General features: G+C 40.7%; 1 protein-coding gene and 2 pseudogenes across 11 annotated transcripts in view; all 3 read left to right on the top strand.

The window, feature by feature from the left end:
- The window catches only part of PDE8B (phosphodiesterase 8B), a 276868-nt gene that overhangs the window by 101933 nt on the left and 155655 nt on the right, over positions 1 to 19280 (top strand). The window contains exon 1 of one of the 11 annotated variants that reach the window (XM_041752402.1): positions 18343 to 18419. The exons of the other annotated variants lie outside the window; for them this stretch is intronic. The gene's annotated coding sequence lies outside the window, so the exon portion shown is untranslated. Of the gene's footprint in view, positions 1 to 18342; positions 18420 to 19280 lie in introns of those variants that run through there. 11 annotated transcript variants of the gene reach the window in all.
- Positions 5583 to 7260, top strand: LOC121489382 (annotated as a pseudogene).
- On the top strand, positions 13619 to 13968 carry LOC121489383 (annotated as a pseudogene).

Here is a 19280-nt window from a genome sequence, read left to right as displayed (position 1 = left end):
TCCAGCTTCCCCTCTATTAAAGACAATGGAAATATCCCAAGACCTTCCAAAGAAGCCTTTCTGCTTCCTTCCAAACCTCCGTCTCCTTGTGCTGGTAGCATCTGACTGAGTCAAAGGTCATCAGTTAACCATGGGCTTTGTCAGGAACGTGGGACTGAGGCTGCCGGGCTATGTACTTGTTATACATCAGAGCTGGCCTTGGTGCTCACACACACACAAAAAGTTTAAGTTTAGTTTATAGGAAATTTGTCCTTGATTTACCTAACATTTATGAATGTCAGCTCTTACCTGCTTTTCCCATACCTCCATCTGTTTCTTTTCTTCTCTGGATTTTTATATTGCCATTTGTATCTTGTCTTTGGCTAATAGATGAGTCTACGCTGAAAGACATGTTCTAGGAGAGTGGCTTCAGACACTGCTTAATAGTCTGTCTTTTTTTTTTTTTAAGATTTTATTTATTTATTTGAAAGAGAGCACAAGTAGGGGGTGAGGAGGGGCAGAGGAGAGAGAAAAGCATCCCTCCCTAAGCAGGGAGCCCAATGTAGGGCTCTATCCTAGGACTCTGAGATCATGGCCTGAGCTGAAGGCAGATGCTTAACCGATTGAGCCACTCAGGTGTCCCTAGTCTGTCTTGTTTTATGGCTGGATAAATTATGTCAGATTTTGTAGAAGGCTTTGGAAAATAAGTTGTAGAGGAAAATGATGAAATGAGACATTTGACATGACATTTTTAAGGTCATGATTAGCCTTTTCATTAAAAAATAATCTATAATCTCTTCCAGAATTGCTAGTAAAGGCTTTTAACCTTTGTGGTTTGCCTGTCATTTGCTCAAGTACATGGTATATATAGGGAGATTCTTATATTAAATTATAAGCAGAATCATGAATTTAGGATTGTGAATAAAGCTGACTGCAAGTAAATCTATTCCAACATTGTCTCTTTGCAAGGCCTAAATATGTGGTATTCTATGCTGCTTTTTTTTTTTTAAGATTTTATTCATTCATTCATTCATTCATGAGAGACATAGAGAGAGAGGCAGAGACATAGGCAGAGGGAGAAGCAGGCTCCCTCTGGGGAGCCTGATGCAGGACTTGATCCTGGGACCCCAGGGTCACAGCCCAAGCCAAAGGCAGATGCTCAACCACTGAGCCACTCTGGTGCCATCTATGCTTCTGTTATTAAAGGGAAGTCACTTTGGTGATTACCAGGAAGAAACATCAGGGAAGGATGGAAGTATAACTGGTCTGCAACTCTGGAGACCTCAATGTTATCCCACTGTGACATCTTACCTGTGTATGATTTTGAACATATCCCAAATCCTCTTAGGCCTTATTTGGCAATCTGTAAAATGAAAGAGTTAAAGAGGATGATCCTTTGGGAGCCTTCCAATTCCCAAATTCTTGGAAATTATCATTTACTAGGAGGTAATATGTGGAAGAATATTTTGTAATAATACAAATAAGGGGATCCCTGGGTGGCTCAGTGGTTTAGCGCCTGCTTTCGGCCTAGGGCGTGATCCTGTAGTCCTGGGATCGAGTCCCACATCATCAGGCTCCCTGCACGGAACCTGCTTCTCCCTCTGCTTATGTCTCCGCCTCTCTCTCTCTCTCTCTCTCTCTCTCCCTCTCATCTCTCGTAAATGAATAAGATATTTTAAAAAATAAAAAACAAATAAAAATGTAAAATAGTTCTTGATTTTCTGTGGTATTGGGGTGAGGGGAGAGGGTAAAGGTAGCTAATCTAGAAATTGACGTTTGTGTTTTCATGTAAGCAAGTCAGATGTTTTGGGGCTACATTTTGATGCAAGCTAAAGAAAAAGTTTATGCTTTGATGATGCAGCTTATGAAGTTAGATTATAAATGTAAAGCACTTACTTAGTTTCTGGCTCACTGTGGGGCTACTGAGTATTTTCCAAAAGAATGAATGAGATATCATCATCATAATATATATCTTTTATCAAATGCCTGCTGTGCCATGCACTGGAGATCCACGCATGAATAATACAGACTGGCATCTGCCTTCCCAGGGGTATGTGTTATTGCCCCTTAGTTACACATGGGAAAAAGGAATTTCAGATTTGGTGTTGTGTTAAAAACCTTTTACCGAATAGCAACATTGGCAGCTTTAGTTCTCCAGCATCCTGCATTTTGTGCCAAGGAGCAGAATAATCTTCCATTTACAAAGATTTTTTTTTTGTTTTTTGTTTTTGCATTTTAATGATGTGTTGAATTGAACACCCACTCACCAAATATCTGTGAGTCCTAGTTGTAGCAGATGGCAATGGGTGTTGGGTGCTGGGATACACCTGCCACAGCTGATCATTTACTGGTTCTCTGTCTGTGGTTGGATGGAGTTTCATCTGTCTCCTAGGATCCTTTTGCCCTGGACAGTTTGTGGTTATGGTGGCAAAATTATTACATGATAAATATCATGGGATGTATAAATAGAGGAAAAGGGATGGGAATTGAGAGTCTCAAAGATATTTAAAGGTTCTAGCCATTTATATTACTATAGTCTGGGAAGGCATTTGGTGTGTGTTATGTGATGCAGAGTCACTGGGACAGTTTTCCTCTCCCTCCAGCAAAGAAAACACTTCTTTCCCCAGACCTTCAACAGCATCAGGGATTGTCATTGTAAAGTCTTTGGAATTTGATGAGCTAAATTAGAATCTAGTTTTGATTTACATTTTTGGATTGCCAGCGAGGCTGACCATTGTTGCATAATCTTTACAGCCTGTTTGAGTGTTTGTTTTGTGAATTGCCTGTCCTTTAACTCTGATAAAAGTATGGCACTTTCTTTTCTTTTATACATTACTAATATTTTTTTCTCAGTTTCTTTTGTATTTTTATTTTACTTTTAAATATTCATTTTATTAGTAAAAATCTAACAATCATTTCCTTCAGTGTTTATGTCTTTGATGTTATTCTTAGCAAGGGCCTGGAAGGCCCTTGAATGATGTATTCATCTATACTTTTTCTTCAGTGTTCTTATGGGGTGGTTTTTTTTCTCCATTTAAAATTTTAACCTGTCTGGACATACTATGTGTCATGAAGTATGGAGCTAACGAAAATTTTCTCCATATGTTAATCAGTTATCCTATCATTCATGATTGAATAATTTACACTGTGCACATACATGTGTATATGAATATATTTATATATTTCATTCCTAGGCTTTCTGTTATCTTCCATTCATCTCTGCTGTAGAACCATGATGTTTTGTAGTTTTATCTTTGAAGTCTATTGCTCCATCTGTCAGAGCAAAATAATCAGAACTTTTTCTTTATAATTTTGTTAGTTACTAGTAGTGGTTCTTCTACATGGATCTGAGAAACATTTCACAAGTTAGAAACTGTTGTGCTAGGATATTTATAGTAATTGATGTATTGATTAATTTAGGAGAGACTTGATGTCTTTTTAATGCTGGCTTCCCATCCAGGAAGGCAGTATAGCATTCCATTTACGTCAGTCTTCTTTGATGCCCCTCAGGTAGTCTGGAGTATAGTATTGTATGCCATGTGAAGGCAAAAGTTCTGAAGTAAGAGAGTCTAAGTTCCAATCCAAATCAAGCCTTTTACTTAGCTTATATAACAGTGAGCAGGTTTTTCCCCAGGACTGGAATATAGTGGATGCTCAGTAAATAAATGTATGTTGATACGGGAAACAAAAGCAAAAATGAACTACTGGGACTTCATCAAGATTAAAAGCTTCTGGACAGTAAAGGAAACAATCAACAAAACTAAAAGGCAGCCTATGGAGTGGGAGAAGATAATTGCAAATGTCATACGTGACAAAGGGTTAGTATCAAAAATCTATAAAGCACTTATCAAACTCAACATCCCCAAAACAAACAGTCCAGTTAAGAAATGGGCAGAAGACACAAATAGACACTTTTCCAAAGAAGATATCCACATGGCCAACAGACATATGAAAAGATACTCAACATCATTCATCATCAGGGATATACAAATCAAAACCATGATGAGATACCACCTCACAACTGTCTGAATTGCTAAAATTAACAACACAAGACACAATAGGTGCTGGCAAGGATATGGAGAAAGGGGAACTCTCTTTTACTGTTGATGGAAATGCAAACTGGTGCAGCCGCACTGGGAAACAGTATGGAGGTTCCTCAAAAAGTTAAAAATAGAGCTATCCTATGACCCAGCAATTGCATTACTGGGTATTTACGCAAAGGATACAAAAATACAGATTCAAAGGGGCACATGCATCTCAATGTTTGTAGCAGCATTATCAGCAATAGCCAAACTATGGAAAGAGCCCAGATGTCCATCTACTGATGAGTGGATAAAGAAAAAGTGGTTATATATATATATGTGTGTATATATATATATATATATATATATATATATATATACACACACACACACACACACAATGAAGTATTACCCACCAAAATGACTGAGATCTTGCCCTTTTTAGTGACATGGATGGAGCTAAAATGTATTGCTAAATGAAATAAGTCAGTCAGAGAAAGACAAATACTACATGATTTCACTCGTATGTGGAATTTAAGAAACAAAACAGATGATCATATGGGAATGGGGAAAAAGAGAGGAAAACAAATCATGAAACTCTTAATGATAACAAACTGAGGGTTACTGGAGGGGAGGAGAGTGGGAGGATGGGCTGGCGGGCTGGGTGATGGGTTTTAAGGAGAGCACCTGTGATGAGCTCTGGTGTTGTATGTAAGTGACGAACCACTGAATTCTACTCCAGAAACCGATGTTGCACTATATGTTAACTAAAGTTTAACTAAAAATTGAAAAAAAAATGTTTGCTGAAGAAATGTTTGAATGAAAGACTTCATTCTTAAATTTCTTTGTTTTTGCTCTTGTAAATAATCATTCTTGCCAGTAATTGGCATTGTCAGTTTTTTTGGATTTTAGCCATCCTAACAGGTGTGCATTGGTATCCTCACTGTTTTTATTTGCAATTCTGTAGTGACAAATGATGCTGAACATCTTTGCATCTGTGTATCTTCTTTGTTAGGGTGTCTGTCCAGATATTTTGCCCATTTTTCAATTGGATTGTTTGTTTTCTTATTGTTGAGTTTTAAGTGTTCTTTGTATATTTTGGACACAAGTCTTTTATTAGATAAATGTTTGAAAATACTTTCTCACTATCTGTGGCTTAACTTTTCAGTCTTTTCACAGACTCTTTAAAGCAGAAGATTTTAGTTTTAATAAAGTGCAACTTAGCAGTTTTTTCTCTCTTGGATCCTGCTTTTACAGTCCTTTTTCTTATCCCTTTAATTCTCCTCATGAAGGAAGACAGAGAGCAATAGTATTAGTGAACCATGTTAACTCACAAGGAGCATCTTTTACAAAGCAAAGTATCCGAGTCTGTGTGTAAACTGCACAATATGAGTGGTTGGGACCAAAGCACCGGTAGTTACCAGGAGCTCCCGGGAAGAAACGGCTGGAAGCTGGAAGGGCTTCTGGTTCTGAGGGCTAGCGGCCCAGGCCTTGCCCGTGAGCACTCGTCACAAGAAAGGGAGGGAAGTCTTACTAGGAGTGGGGGGCTTGGAGAGTTGGTTTGAGAAGAATAGCCGGAAGTGGAGGGTGCTTCCCGGGCTCCGAATGGCAGACAGGGAAGGCGTCCAGGAACAACACACTTATAACACAGAGACGAGATTCGTGCCCCTGGACGCTGCCGAGTAAGCATCATTCAAGTCTCCCCTCCCACCGCCGTCATGGCTAAGTCCGAGTCTCCCAAAGGACCTGAGCAGCTGCGGAAGCCCTTCATCGGAGGTTTGAGCTTTGAAACAACCGATGGAAGTCTGAGGAGCCATTCTGAGCAATGTGGTAGTGAGAGATCCAGACACCAAGCGCCCCAGAGGCTCTGGGTTCACCACGTAGGCCACTGTGGAGGAGGTGGACGCAGCCATGAGTGCAGGGCCACGCAAGGTGGGTGGAAGAGTGGTGGAACCAAAGAGGGCTGTCTCAAGAGAAGATTCTCAAAGACCTGGTGCCCACTTAGCTGTGCAAAAGATTTTTGTTGGCGGCATTAGAGAAGACACTGAAGAACATCATCTAAGAGATTATTTTGAACAGTATGGGAAAATTGAAGTGATTGAGATCATGACTGACCGAGGCAGTGGCAAGAAGAGAGGTTTTGCTTTTGTGACATTTGATGACCATGACTCTGTAGACAAGATTGTCATTCAAAAATACCACACCGTGAATGGCCACAGCTGTGTGGTAAGGAAAGCCCTATCGAAGCAAGAGATGGCTAGTGCTTCGTCCAGCCAGAGAGGCCAAAGTGGTTCTGGAAAGTTTGGTGGTGGTCGTGGAGGTGGTTTTGGTGGGAATGACAACTTTGGTCGTGGAGGGAACTTCAGTGGTCAAGGTGGCTTCGGTGGCAGTTGAGGTGGAAGCAACTTTGGAGGTGGCGGAGGCTGTAACGATTTTGGCAATTATAACAATCAATCATCAAATTTTGGACCCACGAAGGGAGGAGATTTTGGAGGCAGAAGCTCTGACCCCTATGGTGGTAGAGGCCAATACTTTGCCAAACCATGAAACCAAGGTGGCTGTGGCGGTTCCAGCAGCAGCAGCCATGGCGGTGGCAGAAGGTTTTAATTACTGCCAGGAAACAAAGCTTAGCAGGAGAGGAGAGCCACAGAAGGGACAGGGAAGCTACAGGTTACAATAGATTTGTGAACTCAGCCGAGCAGGTGGTGGCAGGGCCTGGCTGCTACAAAGAAAACACGTCTTAGACAATACTCGTGTGTATGAGCAAAAAACTCGAGGACTGTATTTGTGACTAATTGTATAAAACAGATTATTTTAGTTTCTGTCTGTGGAGAGTGTAAAGCATTCCAGCAAAGGGTTTTGATGTAGATTTTTTTTTTTGCACCCATACTGTTTGCTAAATGTAATAGTCTGATCATGACGCTGAATAAATGCATCTTTTTAAAAATGTGCTGTGTAAAGTTAGTCTACTCTGAAGCCATCTTGGTAAACTGCCCCAACAGTGTGAAGTTAGGATTCCTTCCGGGTGATGCCAGGTTCCATTCGAAATTTATTTGCAACCTGCCTGGGCACAGAAGCCATTGTCTCCACAAACCTTGGTGTGGTTGAACTGACAGTTAATGTGTTGTGACCTGGAGTTCACCGTTAAGAGGGTCACCCAAGCGAAGTCCTGGAGTTTATTTGGTTATTATGGTTGTTGGCACATCCTATGCAACATATCTAAATTGAATTATGGTATCAGATAAAATTATAGATGGGATTAAAGCTTGTGTATCATCCATTATCATGTGTAATCAATAAATGATTTAATATTCTCAAAAAATATATAAAACAGAGACAAAACTGCAACCTAATACTTCAAAATTAGGTAAAAGAAATTACAAAAGCAGTTGAAAGCTATGAAAGAACAGCAGGAATCCAAATTAGAAAAACACAGATTAAATGATAAACAACAGAGGTATGAAAAAGAGAGTTAATAACTCAGAAGTGAGGAGAATCCCTGGGTGGCTCAGTGGTTTAGCGCCTGCCTTTGGCCCAGGGCGCGATCCTGGAGTCCCCGGGGTCGGGTCCCGCGTCAGGCTCCTGGCATGGAGCCTGCTTCTCCCTCCTCCCGTGTCTCTGCCTCTCTCTCTCTCTCTCTCTGTGTCTATCGTAAATAAATAAATCTTTAAAAAAAAATTACTCAGAAGTGTAGACCTAAAAACAAAAGAAATTTTAAGGGGATCCCTGGGTGGCTCAGCGGTTTAGTGCCACCTTTGGCCCAGGGCGTGATCCTGGAGACCCGGGACCGAGTCCCACATCGGGCTCCCTGCATGGAGCCTGCTTCTCCCTCTGCCTGTGTCTCTGCCTCTCTCTCTCTGTGTCTCTCATGAATAAATAAATAAAATATTAAGAAAAAAAACAAGGGATCCCTGGGTGGCACAGCGGTTCGGCGCCTGCCTTTGGCCCAGGGTGCGATCCTGGAGACCCGGGATCGAATCCCACATCGGGCTCCCGGTGCATGGAGCCTGCTTCTCCCTCTGCCTGTGTCTCTGCCTCTCTGTCTCTCTCTGTGACTATCATAAATAAATAATTAAAAAAAAATTTAAGAAAAAAAACAAAAGAAACTTTAAGAAATGAAAATCCAATGGAAGCACTTAAGAATAAATAAACAGGGCAGCCCCAGTGGCGCAGCGGTTTGGTGCCGCCTGCAGCCTGGGGTGTGATCCTGGCGTCCCGGGATCGAGTCCCACATCGGGCTTCCTGCATGGAGCCTGCTTCTCCCTCTGCCTGTGTCTCTGCCTCTCTCTCTCTCTCTCTGAATGAATAAATAAATAAATCTTTAAAAAAAAAAAGAATAAATAAACAATATAGAAAGCACTGTAGGGGAAGAAGTTGGAAAAAAGAAGCAAAAACAAATGAAAGGGAAATAGAAGATTTAAAAGAAAATAGAGATGTGGAATATAGGCAGAGGATATCCATACATATAGAAGTCTATGAAAAAATGAAACTGAAGGTTAAGTCAATGAAATAGAACATATATTAAAAATAAAGAAAACCTTCCTGGAAAAAGAATGGAATCTGCCTATAGAAAGGGAATATAACATACTGGGAACATTGACCCAGAATGGACAACACCAATATAAATTTTGGTATTACAATTTCCCATAAAGAAAAAAAAATGTTTTTGGGCAACCAGGCAAAAAGACCAAGTCATTTTCAAAGGAAAGAAAATCAGATTGGCATCCATAGCAATGCTTAACACCAGAGATAATAGAGAAATATGTTAAAGATAATCTAGAAAGAAAGAGTGAAGCAATTATTCTATATTCAGCCAAACTTACCTTCAAATATAAAAACCACAGAGTTTCAACCTGCCAGGACTCAGAGAATGAGTTTCCCATGAACCCTTCTTGAGAAATCTTCCAACAACCTGTATAACTGGAGAACCTTTGATTTAAGGGCTGGTGGTTGGCATTGAGACCGTGGGTGGTATTAGCTTTTGTTCAGACCTCTGGTTTTCCTGGAATTCCGTAAGTGTTTTTTACCTGAAGACAGCTGTGGAAATTACCTCTGTTATCCCTTGGTTGGAACACCTTTTCTCGTCTGCTCAGATGTTGGTCTTGACTCTGAGTTGTTTGAGTTGTGATGGTTTAATATCCCTTATTTTGGGAAGCCATGTACAATTACATGTGTAGCTTTTGTGTGGCCTGTTCTCCATTCAAAGCATATCTATTATCAGATCTTTTTCCAACATCAACAGGAGAAGTCATTTGTTTCTAGTGGGATTCTTCCTGTGTTAAGCACAGAAACGCTCATTCAGCCTTGTTATTACATAAGCAATAAAAGGCAATTTATTGGCTTGCATAACTGAGAAGTTCAGAGGTAGAAATGGCTTTGGCCAAGACTTAATCTGGTATTTTGGTGGTGCTACAAAAGATCTGATTTCTTTCCATTTTTCCACTCTCTGTTCCAGTGGTGTCGTGTCCATTCTTCACTTGGTATTAAGATGTTATGAGCAACAACTTGGTTATTTTTCTTTTGATTACTAGTGAGAATGAAGAGAGAGACAGTTTTTGACCAGCCTAAGTCACTTGACTACCTCTAACCAATCACTGTAGCCAGGGTAATTAATGTCATATTTATATAACTTATTGTCATATTTATATAAATGCACATGTTTTGTTTAGAACTATGTAGATCCCCAAACAGGACTCAGGAAGGCCTGGGATGGATGCTGGGAAGCTACCAACAAAGGGATTTTTTAAGATGAATGTTGGATTTTTTAAATTTTTATTTATTTATTCATGAGAGACACAGAAAGAGAGGGAGAGAGAGAGAGAGACAGACAGGCAGAGGGAGAAGCAAGCTCCATGCAGGGAGCCCGACGTGGGACTCAATCCCGGGTCTCCAGGATCAGGCCCTGGGCTGAAGGCGGCACAAAACCACTGAGCCACCTGGGCTGCCCTGAATGTTGGATTTTATCAAAATGCCATCTTGGCATTTCTTGAGATGTTTCATGTATTGGTTTTTCTTTTACTGATTATGGTGAGTTATGTAAGTAGATACCCTAATCTTGAATTATGGAAAGGAAACCTACTTAGCTATGTCCTGTGGAAGTAACTGAGGTCCTGGGGGAATCAGCTGGTTTCCTTTTTTCCTTTTTCCAGCTCTGATTCAGACTTCTCTGCCTCTCCTCAGAGAAAGGCATCTCATGGCATCTTCAGCTCAGCATTTCCACCACTTAAGTCATTATAAACATAAACCTACTTGACCTCCTGTATTCTTGACAGCTCCACCCAGTCACTCAGACCCAAATCCTTGAACTTCCATTTCTTGCTCTTCCTTGCCCACATAAGTGTCAGTTGATTTTATGACTATATCCGCCTCTAACTCATCCCTCATCTGTATCTCCTACCACTGCTTCTAGTGCAGGTGCTCATCTCTTATCTACACCAATGATTCTCCAGTCTTAGCAGCATCTCATCAACTAAAGGGTCGGTCAATATACACATTGCTGGGTCCATTCCCAGAGCTTCTGATTCAGCAAGTCTACAGTGGGCCTGAGATTTACGATTTCAAGTACGTCCCAGATGATGCTGATGGTTCCAGGACTACATTTTGAGAACCACTGGGCTAGATCATCACAGAAGCTTCTTTCTGATCTCTGCCTTTCCAGTCCTGATCTCCTTAGTCTCTATACATTTCAGCCAGAGGGATTCAGCTAAATATTAATCCACATTACTAAACCTTTGCCACCTTTCTCACCACATCAAGACCATGACCCATGACATGGCTCCTTTTTCCCCTCTCCAACTTTGGTGTCCCGCATCCACAGACTCACTGCTTTTCCTTTTCATGCCTCATGGTATTCCCATGGGCCTGAAATGCCCCTTCCAAAGGTCTTCACCTGACTAGTTTCCACTTTATCATTGTGGTCTGTTGTGATTTTCATAGAAGTTTGCCTGAATTCCCAGATGAAACTAAATGCATCCTACCTGGGTTCTCATAACACCCTGCAGATACTTCTGGCTCAATACTTACCACTATTTTTTAATTGATTGCATACCACTTTGCTCTCTGATGATGGTATTTTAATGCCTTGAGTGCCAAAAGGCGAGAGCCAGAGGCTCATCGGGATGAGCACATGGGCAGAGCTTTAGAACAAGCATAAAACGGAGCTTCTCACTTCCATTCCTCTGTCATACTGGAGTGTTATTCAGCTTTTTTTTCTGGTTGTGAGCAGATCCAAGCTAGGTTGTGAGTTTGAACTGCTTTTTTAAAGAAATGTATTTTGACTAAATCAAAAGTGGTCTTTGGGCATTTATTCTTTTTGTGTGTGCTTTGGGATTTTTTTTTTTCTTTTTTTCTCTACCAGTGGACACATTTATTCCATAACCCTTTCTACATTTCTGGGTTTCTGAGAGAAAGGAGAGTTCTGCTATGGGGCCTTCCTCTGCTCAGCCACACCTGTAAAGAGATTGCTTTTACCCCTATGGTGTTCCCTTGTCCTTGTCTCTGAATCTTAAATATTTTTGGAAAAGAAGAAATAAGATTGTGGGTGTTGTTCCATTGACTTTTGATATAAGCCCCAGTAGAACCAGAGGGCCAGGGCACAGTGGGAACTTGACTGCTACTGTGTGAAATCTTAGAGGAGGGATCACAGAGCCCTGGGGATACAATACAGGTGTCTTGCATGCTAGCTTTCTAATAATACTGAGGTTTTAATTGTGTAGTGTTTAACTGAAGTCCTACATTTTTAGGATGTGAATTGTGGTTTTTATGAGTAACTGTTCAGAAATAACTGTTTATGCCAAATAATCCAAACTCTTTAAAAAAATGGGCATTTGCATTTTACACATGACTTTTCATGAATATAATTTAATTTTTTAATTTTAAAATTGTTCTATTTTACCCTTTTTAATGGTATGACTTTTCAAAACATAAAAAGGCATATTGTACTAAATCGATGCAGAGAATGTTCCATTTTCTCATCCTTTCTTCACTTAATAAAATATTTAATACTTTATACTTCAGCAATCATTAATCTATGAGCAAGTTTGTCATTTCTCAAATGAACTTCTGGCTAACAACTTTCCTGGTCGGGTTAAGGTAGTGGAGGTGAGAAGGAAGAGGGGATGAAAAGAGGCAAAACTTTAATCTTCAACATTAAACAGCAACTTTATTTTCCCAAATATCTGTTCTAATATATCACATTGATAAAATAAGACAAAAAAGTGTAAGTATAGAGAGGGAGTTTGGAACACAAACGTGCAGTTTTTATAATTTTCAAAGCCTTTAATTTAAAAAAAGCCCACTAGTCACATAACTTTGCAAATGTTTAATTAAGAGTATTGACTCCCTAATATATGTTTCAAGTACTAAGTATTTATATACCATTCGCATAAAGTAAATATTTCAAAACCACCTAACTCTCCAATTGAATTACTTAATTTTAAATGGGATTTGTTTTTAATTGGGAATCAGAGCTTAACACTGATTCATTAATCCTGATGTCCATGTGATCCCTGGACTCAGGGATTGATAGTTGCCTTTTATACGAGTGTGAGTGGCCCTGACACACGAGAGTCAAGAAAGCACACGTGGTTGAATTTTTGGTGCAATACTAGGTGTGGTGAAAAATACAGTTGTTTCAGGGTCCCTGGGGCCCTAGTATGAGATTGTCCTGGAGCTGAGCAGGGGAGACATTTTGCTATTGGTTCTCCAAGGCAACTCTAGCTTATCAATGACAAAATTGAGGACAGGGGCTATATGGATAATTGAAATCCACAGGAAACCTCAAACTCATTTTTTAGAAGATGGTTTCTGTTCCCTTGCCCATCCAATCTATCAGAACTGCTGACCATGTAGCACAATTGACTGATTTGAATATCACCCCCTTTAACTTTCTCTTGCCTTCATTTAATGTTCATGAGAAGGCCTGCAGCAGGCTGGAAGAGTATCAGAAATGCCTGGGTTTTTCCACAATCTGAATAACTGCCTCCTGAATAATTAGAGATCCACTGTGCTTTGTTCATCCTCTGTTACACAATGTAATTGTAAATGCTTGAAGCCATCCAGGCAGTTTTATTATCAGTAATATCCCTAATAAAAGGAAGGAAGGTAGTTGAGGGATATCATGTTTTGCGGTTGCCTCTAAATTCCTCTGCTTTCCAGCTCAGACTCTGGGTTTGACTTTTGGAATCTGGGATCAGTGTTATGTTTCTACACACTAAACCTAGTGATCCTGGCAGAAGTGTTACGTCTGTAAAGCGGGTGCCTTGATTTTCGGACTGCACGTGTAATGTAAAGCCCTTTGACATCATAGTATCTAAGTGCAGTTAGGGTTTTTTGGTTTTCTTTTTCTTTCTTTTTTTCCTTCCAAAGCCAGTTTTCTGTAAGGCTTTCTTTTGCTTACCTCCTTCGGGTTCACCCATTTAATAGATTGTATTCTTGACCATTTTTTCCCTTTTTATTTCAACCTCCAATTGGCATCAGAATTCTTTTCCCATGGCTAGGGTGTCATACATTGGCAAGTTGAACCTAAAGAAAATTTTAAAAATAGAGGCATTACTTAGTTCCGGGCCTTGCAGCAACACGGTTTTTCCTTCTCCTGCACAGGAGACCTTGTCGCAACCATGTTACGCCAGACCATCAGTCAGGCCAAGAAGCATCCGAGCTTGATCCCCCTCTTCATATTTATTGGGGCAGGAGGTACTGGAGTAGCGCTGTATGTGTTGTGCTTGGCATTGTTCAATCCAGATGTTAGTTGGGATAGGAAGAATAACCCAGAACCTTGGAACAACTGGGTCTCAATGATCAATACAAGTTCTACTCAGTGAATGTAGATTACAGCAAACTGAAGAAAGAGGTCCAGACTTCTATCATTAATGTTTCACTATAAAGCTGCTTAGAATGAAAGTCTTCCAGAAGCCATCTGCACAATTATCCACTTATCCAGGAAATATTTCCCCTCTAAATGCACAAAATCATGTTGGTGTATTGTGTTGGGATTTACACTGAATAATAAATATCTGAAACTTGATATGTGTCACTATTTAGTGCTGAAAATCTTCTCTGAACTTTAGAGTATAGGAAATAAACTTAGAATTTAAGGAAAAGAACAAAATAAAAAAAATGGTAATTTCTTTCATCTGATTTCTGGGGTAGGAGGGGGGGTGCCTCCCCCATTAGGCCATGCTGGCCACTTTTCTGTGTTAGGAGCTGACAGCACCCATGTGTTTAGCCTGAGGATGGCCTCGATGGCCCCTATCCTTTTTTACTGCAGTGTTTTCTGGGCACAGTGATAGATGATACTGTTTTCCCCTTAGCTGAGGGTAGCAGTGATAATTGTTGAGAAAGAATAGCCTTGTTGTCCATTCCCCAGTCATTGAGGGGGTGCATGGGGGGCATTGCAAGACAATGCTGGAAAGCCCATCACTGTCTCGTCTTGTGCATGATGCCATGTCTCCCTCCTTGACTAATAGCGTGTTGGCTGTGGCATAGGCTGTACATTCTGCTCTCTCACTTCATTTGGCCTATGCTCATCTTTCAAACAGATCTTTCATTTAATTATAAATCACTTTTACAAGTTTTACTTAGTTTCTTTGCATAGCATTTTAAGACTTTTCTAGAACAAATATAAGTGAATATATAAGAGCATGGCCTTCTAAGTAAGGTGGGTCTGGGCTTAAATCTCAACTCTAGCCCCTTGGATGAGGTGCTTAACCATGATAGAATTTTAAATCCTTTTTTTAAAAAAAACATTTATTTATTTTAGAGAGAGAGAGGGAGTGCAAGCAAAGGGCGGGGGGAAGAAGGAGAGAAAGTCCCAAGCAGCTAGTGGGGCTCAATCTCACAACCCATGAGATGACTTGAGCCGAAACCAGGAGGGGGACACTTAACCGACTGTGCCACACGGGTGCCCCAGAGTTTAAATTCTTCAGTGGTAAACAAGTGCAGTCGCTGTGACCATTATATGCTGATGCTTGGGGGATTCATAAGCCCCTTCATAATGAGGCACAGAGCAGTTAATTTGAACAAGGACCCCTGAGTCCCAACCCACTTTACTAGGATTTCATTTTACTGAGCTTCAAGGAAGTTTTATCCATATTTTGAGGAATTTTAAATATACTACCTTGTTTTACCAAATAAAGATTTTATAGTAAGAAAGAAATAGTATGTGTTGGTTATTTGTATAGTGGTTACTGCTCAGTTAATGTTATTTCAAAACTAGAAAATAAACTAGAAAATAGACTTTTCCAATAAAATACATTATAACTTTTTTTGAAGTATTTAGACAACAGATGAGGAAAATAATTCAGTAAATACCTATATAGTCATTACTCACTGCTTAATAAAAAATAGATCATGAACAGTAGCTGAAGGCCCTGGTAGTTCCTTCCCTAAATATATCCCATTTTCCTTTCGACCAGTGGGACCTTATGGCTTAAATGGGAGTTTATAAGCTTTTCTCCATACTGTTATAATATTCCTACACTATATTCAGTTATTTATTTGCTATTTATTTTTGAAAGAGAAAGAGAGAGCCTGAGAGTGGGGGGAGAGTGGCAGAGGGAGAAGGAGAAGCAGACTCCCTGCTGTTCAGGGAGCCCAATTTGGGGGGGCTCCATCCTAGGATCTTGGGATCATGACCTGAAGGCAGATGCCTAACCAACTGGGCCACTCAGGTGCACTATATTCAGTATTTTAAATAATTAAAACTTTAAGTGGAATTCTGAGGTATGTATTTTTCTAAATCCTTTTTTTTTTACTTGACATTTGTGAGGTTCATCTATTTTGAATGGGTAGCTCTTAGTTGATATATTTTTCATAGTATAATATTCTATTGCATGGATATTCCTCAAAATACTTTTTTTTTTTTTTCTGGTGATGGATGCTAATGGATTATGGATTAGGCTGTCTCCAAATTTTTGTTGAATTTTGCTCCAAGTATTTTTGTAAATGCCTTCTTATCCTGCAGAGAAACCCACAGGTATCACATAGGAGCTGGATTGTAGGATAAATGCTTGTCTTTATTAGAAATTCTCAATATTTTTCAAAGTGGCTAAACCAATTTACACACCCACCAACAGTATAGGAGTTCCTGTGGGTCAGCCTTCTGGTTGATACTGTTTAGCTTCTTAATTCTACCATTCTGTTGCTTTTTAAAAAAAATGGCTGGGCGTGACATAGTATCTCATTGTAATTTAAAATTTACTTTCCTGATTACTAACGATTGAGCATCTCTTAATATTTATATTTCCTTCTCTGAGTTCTTTTTCCCATCTTTGCCCAACTTCCTTTTTGGTTGTCATTTCACTGATTGTTTTTAGACATTTTCGTTCTGGTTACTAATACTTGATTGTTTCCTGATTTTTATTTTATTTCCTCTTGGGCTCTGCCTGCGCCCCCCCCCAATACTGGAGTGTCTCTTGCGGGATCCCTAGGTGGCGCAGGGGTTTGGCGCCTGCCTTTGGCCCGGGGCGTGATCCTGGAGATCAGGATCGAATCCCACGTCGGGCTCCCGGTGCATGGAGCCTGCTTCTCCCTTTGCCTGTGTCTCTGCCTCTCTCTCTCTCTCTCTCTCTCTCTCACTGTGTGCCTATCATAAATAAATAAAAAATAAAAAAAAAAAAGAAATGGAGTGTCTCTTGCTTTTGCTTTAATTTTTTTAGATTTATTTATTTATTTATTTATTTATTTATTTATTTATTTATTTTTAAACAAAGATTTTATTTATTCATGAGAAACACAGAGAGAGAGGCAGAGACATAGGCAGAGGGAGAAAGAAGCAGGCTCCATGCAGGGAGCCCAGTGCAGGACTCAATCCCAGGACCCCAGGTTTACGACCTGAGCCAAAGGCAGATGCTCAGCCTCTGAGCCACCCAGGAACTCCTGAATAGAAGTTTTAAATTTCAAAGTCAAGTTGATCTCTTTTACAGTGGTATATTTTGATGAGTAGTTATCTGTATGTATTGGTGATGAAGCATCATGCTGCCAAATGAATGTACTCTTCTAGTAGAACATGAAAGAGAGCACGAAACAAAGCTGGTAGATCTGTCACCCACTATGAGTATCTAATGAATATGAATAATCTTTCATCTGTTTGTAACAGATCTAATCATTTTTAAGTTGTTATTTGGAGATACTGGTTTGAGGAAATTATCAAATATGAAGGATTGAATCATTTTCTTGCCTAAGTGATCTTGTGATTTTGGAGGGGGTCACTGGGTGGGTTTTGATGCCATTCACAGGGTAAGGACTCACTTGATATCAAATAAATTAATAAAGTAATTGAGTCTGCTGTTGACAACAGACATGTCTGCTCAGGATAGACCAGTGGTTCTCAACCCTAGTTTCACCTGTGATTTTAAAATGCTGATTCACATGGGATGATTCACATGGGATGATTAATCCCATCCTTAGAGATTCTTATTCTTGTGGTTTGAAGTAGGACTTGGGCATTCATACATATAATAAGTCCCAGGTACTTGGAACATGAAGCACAGGCTGAGAATGTCTAGGTGAGAGAATTGGCAGCAGGACGGGGATGGGTGGGTTGGAACCACCTATGGGGCACTGAAAGGTCTGGGGCTGCAGAGCAGAGCAGGTGCTCTAGGGTGGCTGGAAGCAAAGCAAAGGGAGGGCTAGAGGCTAGTATGAGGGCAAAGCCCACTGCCAAGGCCCCATGGCTGACAAAGAGAAGAAAGCATGCCAGAGGGTGTGCGGGGGGGTTGCATAGAGTGGGGGCCAGGATGAGGCAGGGATGTGCAGCCTCATAGTAAGTGCTGCAGGTATGGGCCTATGAAACAGGCAAAAGTAGGGGCACCTGGGTGGCTCAATTGATTAAGCATCCAACTCTTGATTTTTGACTCATCTCATGATTTCAGGGTTGTGGGATGGAGCCTGGCATTGGCTTCTGTGCTCAGTGGGGAGTCTGCGTGAGATTCTCTCTCCTACCCCCTCTGCCTTCCTCTACAGGGGTGTGTGTGTGTGCATGTGCGTGCTCTTGAAAAAAAAAAAAGGCAAAGTCAAACACAGACTTTGCTTGCTCAGAGGAATAAAGAAAGATTTTTGGCCTGGGAATGGAGGGTGGACAGGGGCACCTTGAAAGAATTAATCACTAAAGCCAGAGCCAGGAGGGCAGCAGGCAGAGTTGATTAACATATTTAAAAATGCCTTTTTCTGAGCCCACAGCAGATCCCTTTTGTGATCAACATGATCTTTACCATGGAGTCGCCCCTCCCCCACGGAAGTGAGGTCACACTTGCCCTGGCGGTGTGCATATGTACACTTAGGTGAATTTTCAGTACTGCTGAGGGTGGAGAGGAAGGGGTTCCAGATATGAAGTCCCTGAAGGGGGAAGACTCAGACTTTGAGCTTATTCTGTGGAAGACTGAAGCGAAGGAAGCCCGCCACGCTGGCCCAGACACCCATGTACGTACACACCTCACTTGTTTCTCCTTAGCCCTAGTGGCAGCTCTGCTCACAGGAGTACAGACTACCAGGACCTGACCAGGGATTGCTGGGTACTGGATCATCTCTGTAGCAACACCAGTATGAAGTCCAGAACCTCGTGGCAGAAAAGCGGTCAGAATTCTCTAAATTCTAGAGCATAATGGAAGAACATTGTACTGGGTGTGTCTAGGGGAAAAAATCAAGTTTCAATTCCTGACTCTGTTACTTAAAACCCACATGGTTTTAAGCAGTTGAATTCAGTTTCATTTATTTATTGAGTACCTTCTAGATGCTGGGGATAAAACTATGAGGAACACTCTATCTCCCAGGAAACTCGGTCTTGCCCAGGGGAAACTAACTAAATGAATAATACAACAAGTAACTGTGCAGTGGAGTAGGGTGCTGAGGAGAGCTATTTAGGGGCGTCTTGGTGCAGCTGGGCTTGGACAGCCCTCAGAGGGTGGGGGCACCGAGCAGCTGCTCGAAGGGCGGGTGTGCTGTGCTGGGCAGATGGGGTAGCAAGGACTTTCTAGGTCGACTGCTTTTCTTCCCGAGTTCTCACTTGCTTCCTTTTTGAGGCAAGCTCTGAAACCTTAGTCCAGGTTCTCTAAGAAAACTCCAAAAGATAAAAAAAAAAAATAAATAAATAAAAAAAAAAAAAAAAAAGAAAACTCCAAAAGCTGGAAGTACCCAGAGATGTGGATGTCACCAGCAGGGAGTGTGGTGCAGTGACAGATGAATTAGCCTGAACTACCTTGACTTCTTTCCAGATTATGTCTTCTAGCTACCTGACCTGACCAGTCGATTTTCATCTTGGACTTTGTTCTCCATTGAAATAGG

This window comes from Vulpes lagopus, chromosome 4 (assembly GCF_018345385.1).
Source record: "Vulpes lagopus strain Blue_001 chromosome 4, ASM1834538v1, whole genome shotgun sequence".
NCBI classification, from domain to species: Eukaryota; Metazoa; Chordata; class Mammalia; order Carnivora; family Canidae; genus Vulpes; species Vulpes lagopus.
This window is presented reverse-complemented; position numbering and strand designations above follow the sequence as displayed.